At 42.7% G+C, this 16,797-nt stretch overlaps 1 protein-coding gene across 3 annotated transcripts in view; it reads left to right on the top strand.

Annotated features, from left to right (window-relative positions):
• Positions 1–5,735: 5,735 nt before the first annotated feature.
• ITGB6 (integrin subunit beta 6) overlaps positions 5,736–16,797 on the top strand; it is a 143,450-nt gene continuing 132,388 nt past the window's right edge. For all 3 annotated transcript variants that reach the window (XM_012110932.4, XM_042242592.1, XM_012110945.4), the window contains exon 1: positions 5,736–5,991. The gene's annotated coding sequence lies outside the window, so the exon portion shown is untranslated. The remainder of the gene's footprint in view (positions 5,992–16,797) is intronic.

Below are 16,797 nucleotides of genomic sequence, written 5' to 3' on the forward strand. Positions count from 1 at the left end.
GAGGAATGCTGTGCCCGAGGGCCCGCCAATGCCACCCAGCCTCCCGCCCGAGCCAGGGGGTCGGCTGCTGAGGAAGAGCTGCCACCTCTCAGAGAGGCTGGAAATATTTGGAATGTTGTGGGAGGCCCAAGGACCACCCAGTAGTAAAAACGCAGAGGAAAGCCTTCCAAATAAAACAGGAGACAGGAGGAGAGTGGCTCCTCTCCGGCTCCGCCTTCTGGCCTGGCCCGGGGCGGAAGCAGTCAATCCTCCCCTCCAACCTCCGCCTGCATCTTCCTGCACGCTTGACTGTCACAGAGGCCACAAACCTCGGAAACAATGCTATCATACTGTTCAATATTTGGAGGTGACAGAAAACATCCTAGTCACGTCAGAGAAAATAGCCGTTTAGACTAGACTACAGGAAAATGCCCCTGGCACTCAGCTCAGCACGCCTTCTCTTAAATGCCACCAACAAAACAAGAACCCAGCTCCAGGCAGAGCTCGGGGCGATATGCATATTTATTACCTGGTCTTTCAGGCAGGGGCTATGAAAATACGTTGATGGAGTGAATGTCACTGTCATGACTTTGAAATCAATGCTGCTTCCCAGCTGTTTTCTGTTATTGTTTTTTTTTTTTTTTTCAGGATTCCTCACTGATTATAATTAAAATCTGGTCACGGAACCTGGGACCCGGAGAGCTGTTCATTTCTCTGCATTCCTACAAAGGCATCCTGCTGTTCCCAGCTTTTCTCCTTAAAGACACTGAGTGCAAGTCGCTCAGTCGCTCAGTCGTATCGGACTCTTTGAGGCCTTAAGGTCTGTAGTCTGCAGGCTCCTCTGTCCATGGGATTCTCCAGGCCAGAATACTGGGTGGGATTCTCCAGGCCAGAATACTGGGTGGAATTCTCCAGGCCAGAATACTGGAGTGGGCAGCCGTTGCCTTCTCCAGGGATCTTCCTGACCCAGGAATTGAAGTCTCCTGCATTGCAGGCAGATTCTTTACCAGCTGTGATTCTAAATCGCTTTCTCAGCACTGAAGGATGCACCAACCAGCTTCATCTCCCTAGAGAAGCCCCTAGAGGAGAGATTATCTGAATGCTTGAAGAAGCCATCCTTCTTCGCAATTATCCAAAGGAGTCTGTGAGGGTGACAAGATATTCTCTCTGCTACCCACATTCAGAGTTGTTAGCTTTGTGACTTAGATACTGGGGATTTGCTGTCATTTTTTAAATGTATATTTTTATTTTTAGTTTATTAAAAAAAAATTTTTTTTTATACTGCGCTGGGTCTTCATTGTGGCCCAGGGGCTTCTCTTGTTGCCCTCTAGTATGTGGGGTCTTAGTTCCCTGACCAAGGGTCAAACCCACGTCCCCTGCATTGGAAAGTGAAGTCCAACCACTAGACCACTGGGGAAGTTCCTGAGCTTTGTTTTTAAAGTACATTCAGTTGTGGTCTGAGTAGGAATTAATGGGATTTTGTAATCTAAGTAAGGTGAGCTCATTCCTGAGTTTTGCTAAACTTCACTGTTCAGCCTCCTGCTCCACTCACAGGGGACCTTCTAAACCCAGGAACCTCTGGCTGAATCAAAAGGCAAGTACTCTGCCCAGAGCCACACTCGGTGGGGCCAAGCAAGGCTGACAGACGCCGCCATGTTCCATGACCATGGCCTCCCAACTAGGTTTTCCTTCTTTTCACTCCTGCAAAGAATAAAAAGGCCACATGATCCCAAATTATTTTTCTCAGGTGACTTTCCCAATGGGTACCTGGGGCATCCAAACTCCCTCCTACCAGGAAGCATTTGTCATTTTCTCCACGCATCATGCTCCAGCAAAACCAGATTTCTCACATTAAAGGATGAAGCACACACTTTCATCCAGAGGGCTTTTTGAAGAATGAAGGTGAGACCTTGATTTACTGAGATTTGCCTGCCCTGCTCTATGATGCAAACAGATTCCTGGGCCTTGTGGCAGCCTTGCCCTTCATGTTTTGTGGCCAGGGCCATACATATCTTGCCTGGAGAGCTAAGAGTGGAATTTTAACTACGAATGTCCTTGTGTTTAATAGACTGAAGTCAAAAGGCCACATTCTGTCTCATATACACATGAACAACTTCGACTGGGTTACTCGTGTATATCTGAGTTTAGGTAAAATATTCCAGCACTTGGGCACTATTGAAAACATTCTTCTTCTTGTTTAATCTCTTTAATGTGCATGTGGGAGGGTGAAACAGCACGCAGAAATTAATCAAAACCTCACTCTGTTTCAGATAATGTTTTGTTTTTAAGGGAACAAAGCCATTTGGAATCAATTCCATCATTATACACACCAACCACGGAGCCTCTCCAAGCTTCTCTTGGAGGTCGCATTAGCCCAGACCTACCTGGTTATTTAAGGGACAGTTGTAGTAGAATGAAGCACACAGTAGGTCTATACTCAAAAGAGGCAAGATCAAGTTCCAGCTCTGATAATATTGCACCCACTTGGCAAGCCATTTAATCTTTCCTGGTATCTGCTCATCTGCAGGTTGTTGACTTTGCAAGGTTGTTATGTGAATTCAGTACGTAATGGGTGTTACATTTATTTTTTATTCAAAAGTATTTTTCCTGTTATAAAGGCAAAAAATGTGAACAAATAGAAACCCAATAATTATGGAGGTAGTAAGGAGAGACTTAAAGTCAAACAATGCAAGCATTGATTGGTATATGCAAGCATAGATTGGTATAGCTCCTTTGGAAAGTAGGTGCAATGCATACTGATAACACTGAGTAGATAATACTATTTTCTTTGATCCAATTATTCCACATATGAGTTTGTCATTGAAAATATAAAAAAAAAGAAGGGGGGAGAATCTTCATGTGTAAAGGTATTTTTTCATAGTATATTTTTGTCATGGAAAGCAAGTGGAAACAATCTAAATTTTAAGTAAATAATGAAATTTAGATGCTTAGAAGATGCTTAAATTCTTATAGTGTTAAATGAATAGAAATGGATTCAAAATAAACATTTTGTGTGATTATATGCAGAATCGTTTGTACCAAGAAAAATAAGCATTAAAAAGGACTGGAAAGAAATAGGACAAGATTTCCAACAATGATGGGTAAAATAAAACCAGAGGATGCTTTGAATAAAACCACTATATGAACGTTTGCCCCTTTTTGCATTCCTAATACCTTATACATATATGACACTGTATATAGTAAGTGAATTTCTTAAGACTTATGCCTTAGCTCCTAATTACCTAGAATACTTGTTTCAACCAACTCTCCAATTAATCAAAGTTCACCTTAAGTAGCACTGCAAAATAGTTTGAAATACTTTTTTCTGATGGTCTATTCTTATTTTTTCACCCAGACATCTGTAAGATCATATTCAGGATCTACCACATTTGGCATTTGGTCAAATAGCAAAAGCTTAGATTTAGTCATTGAGTGTCACAAGGCACAACATCAAAGGAATTTTCCAGCACTGCTCCCCACATACAGCCGGGCTTATGTCACTTGATCCTGAAGAATGCCAAGCAGTGAGCAGCGAGTGTTGACTGCTCATGGCAGGGGAGCTAGTGCGTATGTTTCTATCAACAGGAAAATGGGTGGCAAGCCCAACAAGGAGTGTGCAGGGACGTTTTCATTGTAGAAAAAAGATTTCAGTGAAAGTTCATCAGCATTACCATTGTGAGTTAAGCATAAGGAGGGGATACAATAAATAAAACCTCGTTAATTTATAGAAATTGAAGAAAAGCATCCAAAAGAGGCAATTCCATGAATATTTGGTTCTCTGACCCACAGGAAGAAATATTTATTGCCTTCAGATGAGAGACATCTTTAGTGGTTTTCCTTTGTAATAACATTACAAAATATCATTTTGGGTTTCTAGCATGTCTTGCCTGGAGAATCCCAGGGACGGGGGAGCCTGGCTGCCGTCTATGGGGTCACACAGAGTCAGACACGACTGAAGCGACTTAGCAGCAGCAGCAGCATGTCCTACAGGCCTTTCTATGCCTCACTTGGAAACAGAGCACCACGCTCAGCATACAGTGGAGTTGTCCACTCGGGAAATGGATGCTAGCCTGTGTTGGGGCAACCCACAGAGGAAATGACTTTTGCAGAGAAGGAATAACATCTCTAGGGCAGAAATTAACTCACTCCTTGAATTTCAAATAGAAAAATGTTTCCTCACACCTGAGCTCGCCTAAAGAGCAAAAGAATGAACATTGACCTCAATTATAGGGAAGGAAAAGCCCCTTGAAGGCTCATGGGATCACAGAGAGTTAGAAATGAACAGTACCACCCACAAGATATACACAGGAGACAGTTCAGAGAGGTTAGGATCTTTTTTGAGGTCACACAGCCAGGAAATAATGCAGTCAGAATTCGGCCCCAAGTCCCCTGGCTCTCTGCAGCTCTGTTGTTCTCCGGTTGCCAGGTCATGTCCAACTCTTCGCAACCACATGGACTACAGCACACCAGACTTCCCTTTCCCTCACCACTTCTGGGAGTTTTCCCAAGTTCGTGTCCATTTCATCTGGCTTCTACACAAATATGACAGGGCTTGTGATCTGCCGGACCACCACCAGAACTGTTCTTCAGACGTTCAGGAAGTAGTGTAGCATGATGGTAAGTGCTTTGGAGTCAGACCAGAGTCTAAATCTGAACTGTCACTGGCTAGTGTGTGACCCTGGGCAAGTCACCCCTCTGAACGTCAGGGTCATCTATAAAGCCAGATCATAAACCCAGCCCCACAGTGGGGTGGGAAGAATTAAATGATATAATGACCTCAAAAGTGTTGGACAGGCCACAGGGACTCAATGAACAGGATCTGCCCCTACAATCCTACTGCTGTTCTTGAAGGCATACCCAAAGCCCTGAATAGTCAGCTTAGCTAGGGAGGAAGAATGTGGTCCAGATGCTTCATCCTTCTTCACAAGAGCTGTATGGCTGTGTTTGAACTCTTTTGTGCCCAACCAGAATAAATCAAATCCAATCTAAACCATTTGGTGCTTGGCACCATTTGTGATACTAATTCATCAGTTTTTATTTTCTAGTTTACCCAAACCAGCCATTTCTAGAGGCTAGCGACTTTAAACTAAGCCTGCCAATAAAATACGACTCATCTCGAAAAATACCACAATCTTTCTGAAGCAGTGTAAATATAAATATACACAATATAGAAAAAAAAATTTTAGTTTATTTTGTATTGAAGCATAGTGGATTTACAATGCTGTGTTATCTTCTGGTGTACAGAAAAGTGATTTATATATTCTTTTTCATTTTCCATTATGGATTATTACAGGATATTGAATACAGCTCCCTGTGGTATATAGTAGAACCTTATTGTTTCTCTGTTCCATATGTAATAGATTGCATCTGCTAACCCCAAACTTCCAGTCCTCTCCTCCTCCATCTGCCTACCGCCTTAGCAACCACACGTCTGGCCTCTATGTCTGTGAGTCAATACAGGGAAATTTGATAGGAGTTTGGTCTTCAGCTTGGGTGCCAGTTCAACTCCAAATTTGCCCAGTTCTATTTTGGGGCATTAAAATCTATATGTGCTTAGTATCCCAGCCACCCTGCCATCCATGAGGTTTGAATATCCTTTATGGAATGAACTTGATCCTCCTGCCTTACTTTTGGTCTCTCTCCAGAGTGGCTAATGTGCTGGCATAGCTCTACCATTTGTCAGCCAGAAGTCTGGTTACACATTTGCTCGTCAATCTAAACCTAACCTATTCATACGCGCACTTGGGGTTTCCTGTAAATCAACCAGACGTTCTGTCATTCACCAGCAACATCTCTCCATAGTATTCTACACCCATGTGCCTTCGTGAACTATTCACTATGTTTGTGGAAGAAGCATTCAAATCAATGTGCTTTTTCAGGAATGGTGACACCAGAATGTTATAAATCTGTTCATTACCACAAGGATAAATGATATTTCTGCCAAAGACTTTTGATAACGGGTACAGTAATGCATCTCAACACTTTCTGAAATTTAAAGGTCTGTCCTCAGAGGTAAGTAGGATAATGCATGACTAACAAAAGCCAATCCCAAATCCCGGAGCTAAACTGTCCTTGTCAGTGTACTTGATCGTTTTGAGCAGACGCTGCCTTAGAAAGTTCATAATGTTATTTCTATTCTCTTGATATTAACGTCCAGGTAAGGCTGACCCCATGGTTTGTTAAAGGGAAGGTCCTTCTTAACTTAGCATGCTTTATTGTGATGTTTCTTATATTGGAATTCACACACGCTTTTTAACAGTTGTGCTTCAGGAGTCTGCGATGGTTTAAGGATGATATTTCATAGACTTATCAGTTCATCATTCATTAAAATATTATAACATTCAGTTGATTTGTCTCTTCAGAAGCTTAAGATATTTGTTTCTGATTAGAGTAATTAGTTGTTAACATTGTTTTTAAAATAGGTGATTTGACTCTAGCCTCACTAGCTCTTTTGGCATCTGCAAGAGGTACAAAGGAAATATGGAACTGGAAATCTAAGCAAGAAAATAGCAGTTCTTATTGACACGTGCACCACATCTTGGCAGCCAGTTAACTTCAATGTTTCAGCATTATAAAATGGTGTTTACATGTAGAGCTAATTCATGAAAACTATGGATGAAATGAAGGGGGGAAAGCCTCCAATCTAGCATATCTTCAAAGAGCACATTGTATTCCCACAAGTGCCTGAAAATGCCTGGTGTCATTACTATTCACTTTTGTATCGGTTACTATTCACTTCAAGCACTTGAGAATATGAGTATCAGTGCTGTAAAAAAAAATCCAGTATCTGTGAAAATCCAAATAGCGTGTCCTCTAAAATTAAAGACTCACAGATAGAGCTGTATCATATTGGCTTTCAAGATGTCCAAAATGAACAGAATATACATTCTGGTCAGAGAGTAATGGCGGTTCCTTACAGTTTTGGATTCTGAACAGGCTCAGCAGATCATCATTAAAGTTTTCGAGTCTGGGTTTCAAATATCAAGTCGCTTTTTGATAGTATAAAGATAAGTGTCTACCGAAGTAAAATTCTGTGCCTCAGTGAAATGTAGAAATATCTTGCTTCCCAAGCCATCTCTCCTCTTCAGTCCTGTTCATTCCCAAGGCAGCTGTTTTCCTCTATCTGATGTACACCCTCTAGTGTTTCCTGGATGAAATACAGAAACTAAAGCTCAATTTACAAACAAAAAACATTATTGCAGTCTTGAAATATTATCCCCAGTTACCATACACTAAAGCAAACTTACCACCAGATGTTTTGACATGAACTTTAAGTGATTGCCAAAGTTTTTCAGCTGAGAATCTCAAAGCTAGATTCTTGTAATCCAACTTCAGATCCCAAAAGAGGACATTGACTTCTACTCTGTTAAGCTTAGATTCCTTCCCTTAGACTTCTTGTATTCTAATTTATATTTATTGTGCTATGCAGAGCAGGGAGGTGTTCAGTAAGAACTAAAGCATGCCAGCAAGCATTTCTCTGACCTATTTTCCAGGGGTAGAATTTACACTAAATTCTCCTAAGTTACTCAAGAGGTTCAAGGTATTTTTGACTCAAGAGAAAAGTGATTAATTTTTTAAATGGCTTTACAGAAACCATGGGCGTATTTTCTGCCATAGAACCCCTTAGGTCAAACGAGAAAGAGCAGCCATTTGGGAAACGTATTCCTTATGAGCACTTTTTCTTGACAGAGAAGAAAATATATTTCCAAACCTGTCAGCTGCTGTCACTGCTACTTTGGAAGCCAGCCACAGCTGATTGTGTGAGCTAACTATAGGCCAAGGTCATCTGGGGCTGCACCCTCTTCACAGGGATGGCACCCGCAGCTCGCCAGAGCATGTGGCCTGCCAGTACAGCCAGAACAGCCCAGAGAGCTATTTTCAGTTGGCCTTCCCACAAGAAGACCCTGGACTCTCCTTCATGCCACCAGCGTCCAGCTTCATACTTAACTATTCTCAACCATTATCTGATCTCTTCTTCACACCCTCTTTTGAGACCTGTATAGCAGCTTGATAGATACATCTAAACTTAATATTAACACTGATCTTTTGCTTAAACAGCACAAAGCTCATCACGCATACAGCTCTGCTGCTGTGCTGTGCCCAGTCACTCAGTTGTGTCTCTTTGTGACCCCAGAGCCTACCAGACTGCCCTGTCCACGGAATGTATTTACCAAGCAAGGATACTGGAGCGGGTTGCCATTTCCTCCTCCAGGGGAATCTTCCTGACCCAGGGATCAAATGTCTCCCATGTCTCTTGCACTGCAGGCAGATTCTTTACCACTGAACCATTGGGGAAACTTATATATACATAGCTCTATTACATATAAAATTATTTCAACCAAGTGCCTGAGCGAGAAACTTCAGACTAACTTAGCCTCTTTCATTTCCATAGCCATCCACCACCTCCCATCTCTTGCAGGCCTGTTCAGATTCCCAAAGATCTGTTGTTGATCCTCTCCCCTTCCATGCTTCCTGGCATTACAGTTTACCCACGTTTGCTTCGACTTCTGTAGTAGCCTCCCAGTCAATCTTCCTGCCTCCAATCACCAATATTCTACCATGAGCTATATGGTAGCTTATGGTAGAATTATAAATCAGAATGTATAACTCTTCTGTTTTAAATCCTTCCATGTTTCTCCATCACCTATGAGATAAATTTTGACCTCACTACACCAGCATCCTTCAAGATCCAGAGAGTCTTGCCTACTTTTCCAGTTCATCCCTTATCATTTCCTTTATGCTGTCTTTCCATCTCTGCTTTCATCACATAAATGTAATCTATGCTTTGACCAAATTAATTACTTACTCTCCCCTAAGCCCACCATACTCTTTCATGTCTCTAGAGCTGCCTAGTGATCTTATCTGCCTAGTGAATTTCTAGTTTTCTCCCATTAGGATTCAGTTTGACCATCACCTTTTGGATGGAGCTTTCCCTGACACTCTTCCAAAACTCCTTACACAGCTCACGCACACAAACATATGTAGTTAGTCCCTTGATTCTCTGCAGGCGGTTGTTTACTCTTTCTTCTTGTATCACTATACACACACACACACACACACACACACACTTCACACTTGGGACTCTCCAGTTAGACTATGAGGCTTTTAATATAGGAAAGTTACATTATTGATTTTTGTGTTCCCAGATATTATTTGCCAGACCAGGGGTGGAGACAGTGAACAAGACAAACATAATCACTCCCTCCACAAAGCCTGCAGTTCAACCATCTCTCCATTGTCCCTTGAATCAACCTTTATACAGGATTCTGTCTGTCTGCATTGAATACGGTCCCACCTGCCATCCCTCTGGGCTTGCGTGAGTCCTTGTAATTCATCAGGACGTCATTCAAGTCTTCTTGCCAAGCCTTTCTCTTACAGTGATATAGGTTATGAATTGGTTAAAGGACCATATCTAAGGATGCTGTGTACAAAACCAATGCTGATCGTAAGGAGGCTTCTAGAAGTACCACCAAAGCCTCTGTCATACCTATATATTGTATCAATTGGAGGTTTTGCTATACATAGAAAGCACATGCTTACTCCTTGTGTAAACAAAGTGAAGCTGGTTAAGAGTGATATCCAATCACAGAATCAAGATGTATTGATTATCTCTTGCCACACAGCAAATCATACCAAAGTGAGGGGCTTAAAACAACAAATATTTATGAATATTATCTCACCGTTTCTCTAGTGCAGAGAACTCAGATTATCCTTGTGAGTAGACAGGGAAAATGCTTGGTCTTCACTGGGGAGACTCCCCTCTGCTCAAGGGAAATGGAAGGACAAGACAGATCTGAAGAAATCCACAGGAGAGAAATGGCAACATACTCCATGACAGGTATAGGGAAGAACAACACTTTAGAAGAATTTGAAGATATATCCTGGGCTCCCATTTTCACTCAGCAGTAAGGCAACAAAGCCCTTAGTAAGCAGCTGCTCCCTTGTAATAACCCACAAGCTCCAGCTGAACACGGCCTTGACACTGCCTTGTAGCATGCAAATTGGCATTTACCCTATCGTCATCCTAGGGCTTTCCTGGTGACTCCGTGGGAGGGAATATGCCTGCAATGCAGGTGACAGGGTTCAATCCCTCGGTCGGGAAGATGGCCTGGGGAAGGAAATGGCAGCCCACTCCAGTATTCTTGCCTGGGAAATCCCATGGTCAGAGGAGCCTGAAGGGCTACAGTGCATGGGGTCACAAGAGTCAAACGTGACTTAGGCACTAAACCACCACCACTGACTTATAGAAGAGCTGAGAAAGATACCCCTGTCTCAATCAAAAATGTGAAAATTGAAGACAGACCAACAAGGCTCTGACTTTGTGGAGGAGAGAATATTTTTATGTATTAAATACACAAGGAAAATATTTATATATTTTTAAGTATCTTAAGATGCTATTACTGTGCAGCTTTGTTCATTCATTCTTTCATGTTGCCCGCCTGGATCTGGTCTCATTTGAATTTTCCACTCTTCCAAGCTAAGTCTTTAGCTTGTAGGGTTTTACTTCTTGTTGCCTCCCACCTTTTGTAAAAGATGGGGACTAGTGAGTGCTGCCAGCAAATATTTGATTGGCTAATTGACAGGATGGGTCAAGTTTCTTCACAAAAAATAAATGTGAAGGAAAGGTCCCCCCTTCCTCATTTAGAGAATTTTTTGTCAAACCCCAATGGCCAATTCCTATCTCATCGTTGTATTTTAAGCAGGGGACAGCTGGAGCTTACTGCCTGCAGCCTCCCCAGTCTTTATTCCTTCACTAAAGGCAGGAAACAGCAGGACTCTGCACATAGCAGGCTCATCAAAGACAAGCAACTGACGTGGGCACTTAATAAGAATAGGCTTGCTGGCCCAGTGTTGGCGTTGGGGAGCCACATGCAGGCACACACTGAGCAGTCTTCTCCCATCATCCTTTGGGAGTGAGGGGAATGAGGAACAAGGCTCCTTCCCTTTTATAACAAATGACCTATTTCAGTGAAATAAGAAAGGGAGGGCAGCCATGCAGTCAGCCAGTCAGTTCTATGCCACGTTGTAGCGATGTTAGTATTTCATACCAGTAATTCTGTCTAACAGAAACTCGTCTTGGCTTTTTCCCATTCCTTTTAGCAAGATTGCAGTTGTAAATCAGCCAGAGTGTCCTGGAGGCTGCTTCAGGTTGGTTGTTGTGAGCAGTGTAGGGAGAGGAATCTTCAGAATAATTTAGAACACGAGTCTAAGAGGGAAGGTCAGTTTTGCTATTTAGAATCAGAGCACTATGCCAAACTTGGCTTTGAAGGGATGCTCTAAATGTCGGTCTTGGAATCTGAATTTAGAATATCTAATAAAATACAGCAATTCATGCTTTTACCCCCATGTGACTTAGTTCAGGTTCTCAGTTCTGACCTCTGAGCCATCCTCTAAATTCAGGAGGCCACTTTAATAATAATCCATTTTGCGTTGCTACGGTCCCTTTTTAGTCATAAGAACAAGTTTTATTCATAGCTCCAAGAGGACAACAGGGTGGGTGTTTTTGTGATCCGATGGGCATTATGAACTGAAACTGAATTTGTAGGGAGAATTCAGGTCCTGGCCCTCTCTCTCCAGACTCTAGCTGTTTTCTTCCTCCTCCACCCAAAGTCCCCTGGCAGACACATTTCTACTCTCTGTTTCTATGAGTTGTTTTTGTTTTGTTTTGTTTTCTATGATTCCTTAGATAAGAGATACCTTGCAGAACTTGTCTTTCTGTCTAGCTTATTTCACTTAGCATAATACCCTCAAGGTCCACCCATGGTGTGGCCAGTGGCAGGGGTTCTCCCTTTCTCATGGCTGAATAATATTATAGTGTTTACATGGAACACATCTTCTTTGTCTGTTTATCTATCGATAGACACTTGGGATGTTTCCACAATACTAGCTATTGTGGATAATGCTCATGTGAACACAGGCATGCAAATATCTTTTTTACGTGCAGTTTTCTTTTCCTTTGGATAAATGTCCAGAAGTGGGATTGCTGAATTGTATGGTAATTTGATTTTTAAGGTTTTTGGTCTTACTTATGAGTAACAGTGTGATTTTAGGCGAGTACCTGGGCCTCTCTGGGCCTTTCCTTCTTTATATGTTAAATTAAGAGACAAAGTTATTCAAGGAATAAATGAGAGAGCATCTTTTAAAATAATTTTATTTACTGTTTGAGGCTGTGCTGGGTCTTCACTGCTGCGTGGGCTTTCCTGCGGCTGCGGCGAGTGGGGGCTACTCTCTGGTTGCTGAGCACAGGCTTCGCTTGGCAGTGGCTTCCCTTGCCGCAGCGCGTGGGCTCTAGGACGCTGGGGCTTCAGTGGTCGCAGCGCCAGGTTCCAGAGCACAGGTGCAGTGGTTGTGGTGCACGGGCTTAGTTGCTCCACATGTGGGATCTTCCCGGACTGAGAATTGAACCCACATCTCCTGCGTTAGCAGGTAGATTCTTTGCCGCTGAGCCACTGAGCATTTTTTTTTTTTTTTTAAGTATTAAGAAAGTGGAGTTAGCCACCGTAGTGCAGGGAGATGAATGGCTCAAATCACCCCACTAGCAGCTGCAGAATCAAGATTGGAGTCTATGTTTCATGACCCAGAACTCAGCCTGGCAGCAGCTGGTTTGTTAACTGAATGCAGACATGTTTCCTTCTGAAGTCAGTCCCTCTGAGCTAAGGAAGGATTGATATGAGACACAAATTAAGTAGAGCATAAGAAATCAGATTTACCCAATTCCGGGGACCCTCATCCATGCAGACTACAACTCCTGCCAGGTTTACCTACCCCCTGGCAAGTCACAGACACACGCAGGACTCAGCAGGCATTCCTTACTGGAAAGAATTTAGTGCAGGAATATCTATGACGACCCCGTGGTTGGGGAGCAGGAGTGAGGAGGGGACTCGGAAACAATCCGTACAAAGAGCTACAATCCATAGATTTGGGCTCCATTGCAGCTCTCAGCCTAAACCTCCTGTCCTGGCCGGGGCCCTGTATCCTCAGGAGAGTTGCCTCTTCCTTGTGTGCCTATGAGTGCTCCCCCTCAGTCAGGTCGCTACTGAATCACACAAAACACATCTCTCCCCTGCTGCACTCAGTCTCTAAAGAGCCCCCACTCTCTGTGGAGATAAAAGGAAAACTGAGATCCCTGGAGACAAAACACAGACCCCTCCCAGAAAAGCATCATTCTCGGCCAGACCCTCTCTAGCTTCTTATGGAAACCACTGAGAAAGTAAGAACACCTCAAGTAATACTTAACTCTGAGCCCACTGTTCTAATTATTAACATTTGGCAGCCAAAGGAAGCAAACAATAGCACTTCATCCAGACACTGAAGAAGGAAAAAGGAGCTTCTCATACCCTGGTCTTTGTAAGCTGCTTGAGCAATCACTTTGAATGAGCACATGCAGCCTCCATACATACCAGCAAATGCTCCAAAGTGGGATGATGGGTTCATTCACTCTGCAAATATTTATTGAACTCCACACACTTCCAGGTGCTAGGAATACACCAGAGAACAAATAGACAAGAATCCCTGTTCTTGTGGAGCTTATATTCTAGTGAGAGGTAGACGAGGCTTTTTTTTTTTTTTTTTTGAATTATAGTTGTTTACAATACTGTATTAGTTTCAGGTATTATAGCAAAGTGATATGTACATATAATATATTTATGTATACACACACACACATATATACATATGTATATTGTTGTTGTTTAGTAGCTAAGTCATGTCTGAGTCTTTGCACCCCATGGACTGTGGCCTGCCAGGCTCCTCTGTCCATGGAATTTCCCAGGCAAGAATACTGGAGTGGGTTGCCATTTCCTTCTCCAGGGGATCGTCCCAACCCAGGGATCAAACTTGTGTCTTCTGCTTTGGCACGAGGATTCTCCACCACTGAGCCACTGGGAAGCCCATGTATGTGTATGTATATATACATATATTCCTTTTCAGATTCTTTTGTTATTACAAAATATACAAGATTCTATAAGATACTGAATGTATTGGATATAGCTCCTTGCGCTATAGATTCTTATTCTTTATCTACTTTATACACAATAATGGCCATCTGTCAATCCCATTGTTGTTGTGTAGTCGCTCGGTTGTGCCCAACTCTTTGCAGCCCCACGGACTGCAGCACGCCAGGCTGCCCTGTCCTTCTTCATCTTCTAGAACTTGCTCAAACACGTGTCCGTTGAGTCAGTGATGCCATCTAACCATTTCATCCTCTGTCATCCCTTTCTCCTCCTTTCCCAGCAGCAGGGTCTTTTCCAATGAGTCAGCTCTTTGTATCATGTGGCCAAAGTATTGGAGCTTACCCCAAATTAATCCTTCACCCCCTACCTTTCCCTTTTGATAATCATACATTTGTTTTCTAAGTCTGTGAGTCTATTTCTGTTTTGTAAATTAGTTCATTTGTATTAATTTTTTAGATTCCACATATAACTGATATCATAGGATAGATGTCTTTCTCTGTCTAACTTCATTTAGTGTGATAATCTCTAGGTCCACCCACATTGCTGGAAATGGCATCATTTTATTCTTTTTTATGGATGAGTAATATTTCATTGTGGGGGCTTCCCAGGTGGCTCAGTAGTAAAGAATCTGCCTGCTAGTGCAGGAGACGTGGGTTCAATCCCTGTATCGGGAAGATCCTCTGGAGAAGGAAACAGCAACCCACTCCACTATTCTTGCCTGGGAAATCTCATGGACAGTGGAGCCTGGCAGTCATGGGGTCCCAAAGAGGTGGACATGACTAAATGACTAAATAACAACAAATATTCCACTGTATATTTATACCATGTCTTCTTTATCCATTCATCTTCTGATGGACATTTAGGTTGTTTCCATGTCTTGGCTATTGTAAATAGTTCTGGTATGAATATTGGAGCGCATGTGTCTTTTCAAATTAGAATTTTTATTTTTTCTGTATATGTGCCCGGGAGTGGGATTGCTGGATGAAATGGTAGCTCTATTTTCACTTTCTTAAGGGACTGCAATATTGTTTCCTATATTGGCCACACCAACTTACATTCCCACCAACAGCGTTAGAAGGTTCTTTTTTCTCTTCACCCTCTTTAGCGTTTATTGTTTGTAGACATACAGGTGGCCAATAGGCAGGTGAAAAGATTCTCAACATTGCTAATGATTACAGAAATGCAAATCAAAACTACAGTGAGGTATTACCTCACATTGATCAGAATGACCGTCAGCAAAAAGTCTACAAATAATAAATGCTGGAAAGGAGGCAAACATGTAACAACACAATAAATAAGGAAATGATATAGTATGTTAGGAGGTGAGGAAAAAATATAGTAGGATAAGAGGAATGGGGATTGTTGGGGTCCTGTTCTACATGGGGCAGTCAATGTTGACATTAATAAGAGGATAAACTTTAAACAGAGACCAAAAGGAAAAGAAGAATGTAGCCAAGTGGATTATCTGGAAAGCAAGGCTATACACAGAGCAGCCAGCGCAAAGATCCTGAGGTAGGAGCTAGAATGTTGGTGGAGCATTAAAGAAGCTGCTATGTCTGGAATGGAGCGGGTGTGAAATAGAAGAGAGGAGATGAGGTCACAGAGGAAACAGTGGACAGATAAGTGGAACTCTATGTGTGTTAGTCACTCGTGTCCAGCTCTTTGCGATCTCATGGACTAGCCTGCTGAGCTCCTCTGTTCATGGGATTTCCCAGGCAAGAATACTGGAGTGGGTTGCCTTGGAGAAGTATTTCCTTCTCCAAGGGAGCTTCCCAACCCAGAGATTGAACCTGGGTCTCTTGCATTGGTGGATGGACTCTTTACCATCGGAGCCACAGGGAAGCCCGGGTGGAACTCTGTAGGCTCATACACAAGCTTTGCTTTCCTTTAGAGAGATGGAAGCGCTGCTGCCTTTGGAGCAGGAGTATAACACCGCCTGCCTTGGGTTTTGATAGGAGCCCACTCTGGCTGCTGTGCGGTGTCTGTTAAATGCTCAGTTAAGGCCACAGGGATAGGGCCTCGTACACTTTTACTTGTTTTCCTCAAAGATGTTCCAAGTTGGTGGATTTCCATACTGACACACAACAGCATCCCCCACTGAACAGAACTTTCCCACATCCTCCATCATGAATCCACACCCCCAGGAAGCATAGTCTTGGCCTCTTCCATCCCAGCATCACGTGGAGATGGACAAAGAAAGGGAGGAATTTTCTCTTCCCCCTCTGTTTGCCAACTTCTCAATAATTCCAACTCCACCTAGCGAGATCCATTAGAGCTAATTAACGACCCTCTTTTCAGGAGGTGTCTCTTCACGATGATTAATTCTGGGTCAGAGACAGAAAGCTTGTTCCATTATAGCTCTTTTTAAAAAATTATTATTATTCAGGCTTCTAATACCGGCATGAACTGCGGGTGAATTTCTGAAGTCATGTTACTTAGCTGTCACAACTAGTAATAGAAAAATTCAATTTATAAAGAATTAGGAGAGGCAGGAGAGGCATGCTCTTCGGTTTAGAACAAAGGAGATCAATTCTGACACAATGGCAGCATGACGTTCGTGGACTTTGAAGATTCTAGGCTTCCTCTTCATTAATTAGAGAGAATCAAGAGTTCTGGTGGTTAATTATTTGCAGAAATTGTGCTCTGCAAAAGCAGATGCCAACTCACTCCAGCCGCCTCCAGCTGCAGCTCTGCATGATAATTAAACTGCGTTTCAGTCCTAACCTCAATCTGGATGGGTAAATAAACCCTCCGTTGGCCACTACCATCCTCCACCCCTCAGGTTTAGATGGGGTCATGTGACTTCCTGACACAGGGACCACAGGAGGCTGACACTGTTCTAAATGGATTACCCTGGAGAGGTAGT

Source organism: Ovis aries, chromosome 2 (assembly GCF_016772045.2).
Source record: "Ovis aries strain OAR_USU_Benz2616 breed Rambouillet chromosome 2, ARS-UI_Ramb_v3.0, whole genome shotgun sequence".
Taxonomy (NCBI): domain Eukaryota; kingdom Metazoa; phylum Chordata; class Mammalia; order Artiodactyla; family Bovidae; genus Ovis; species Ovis aries.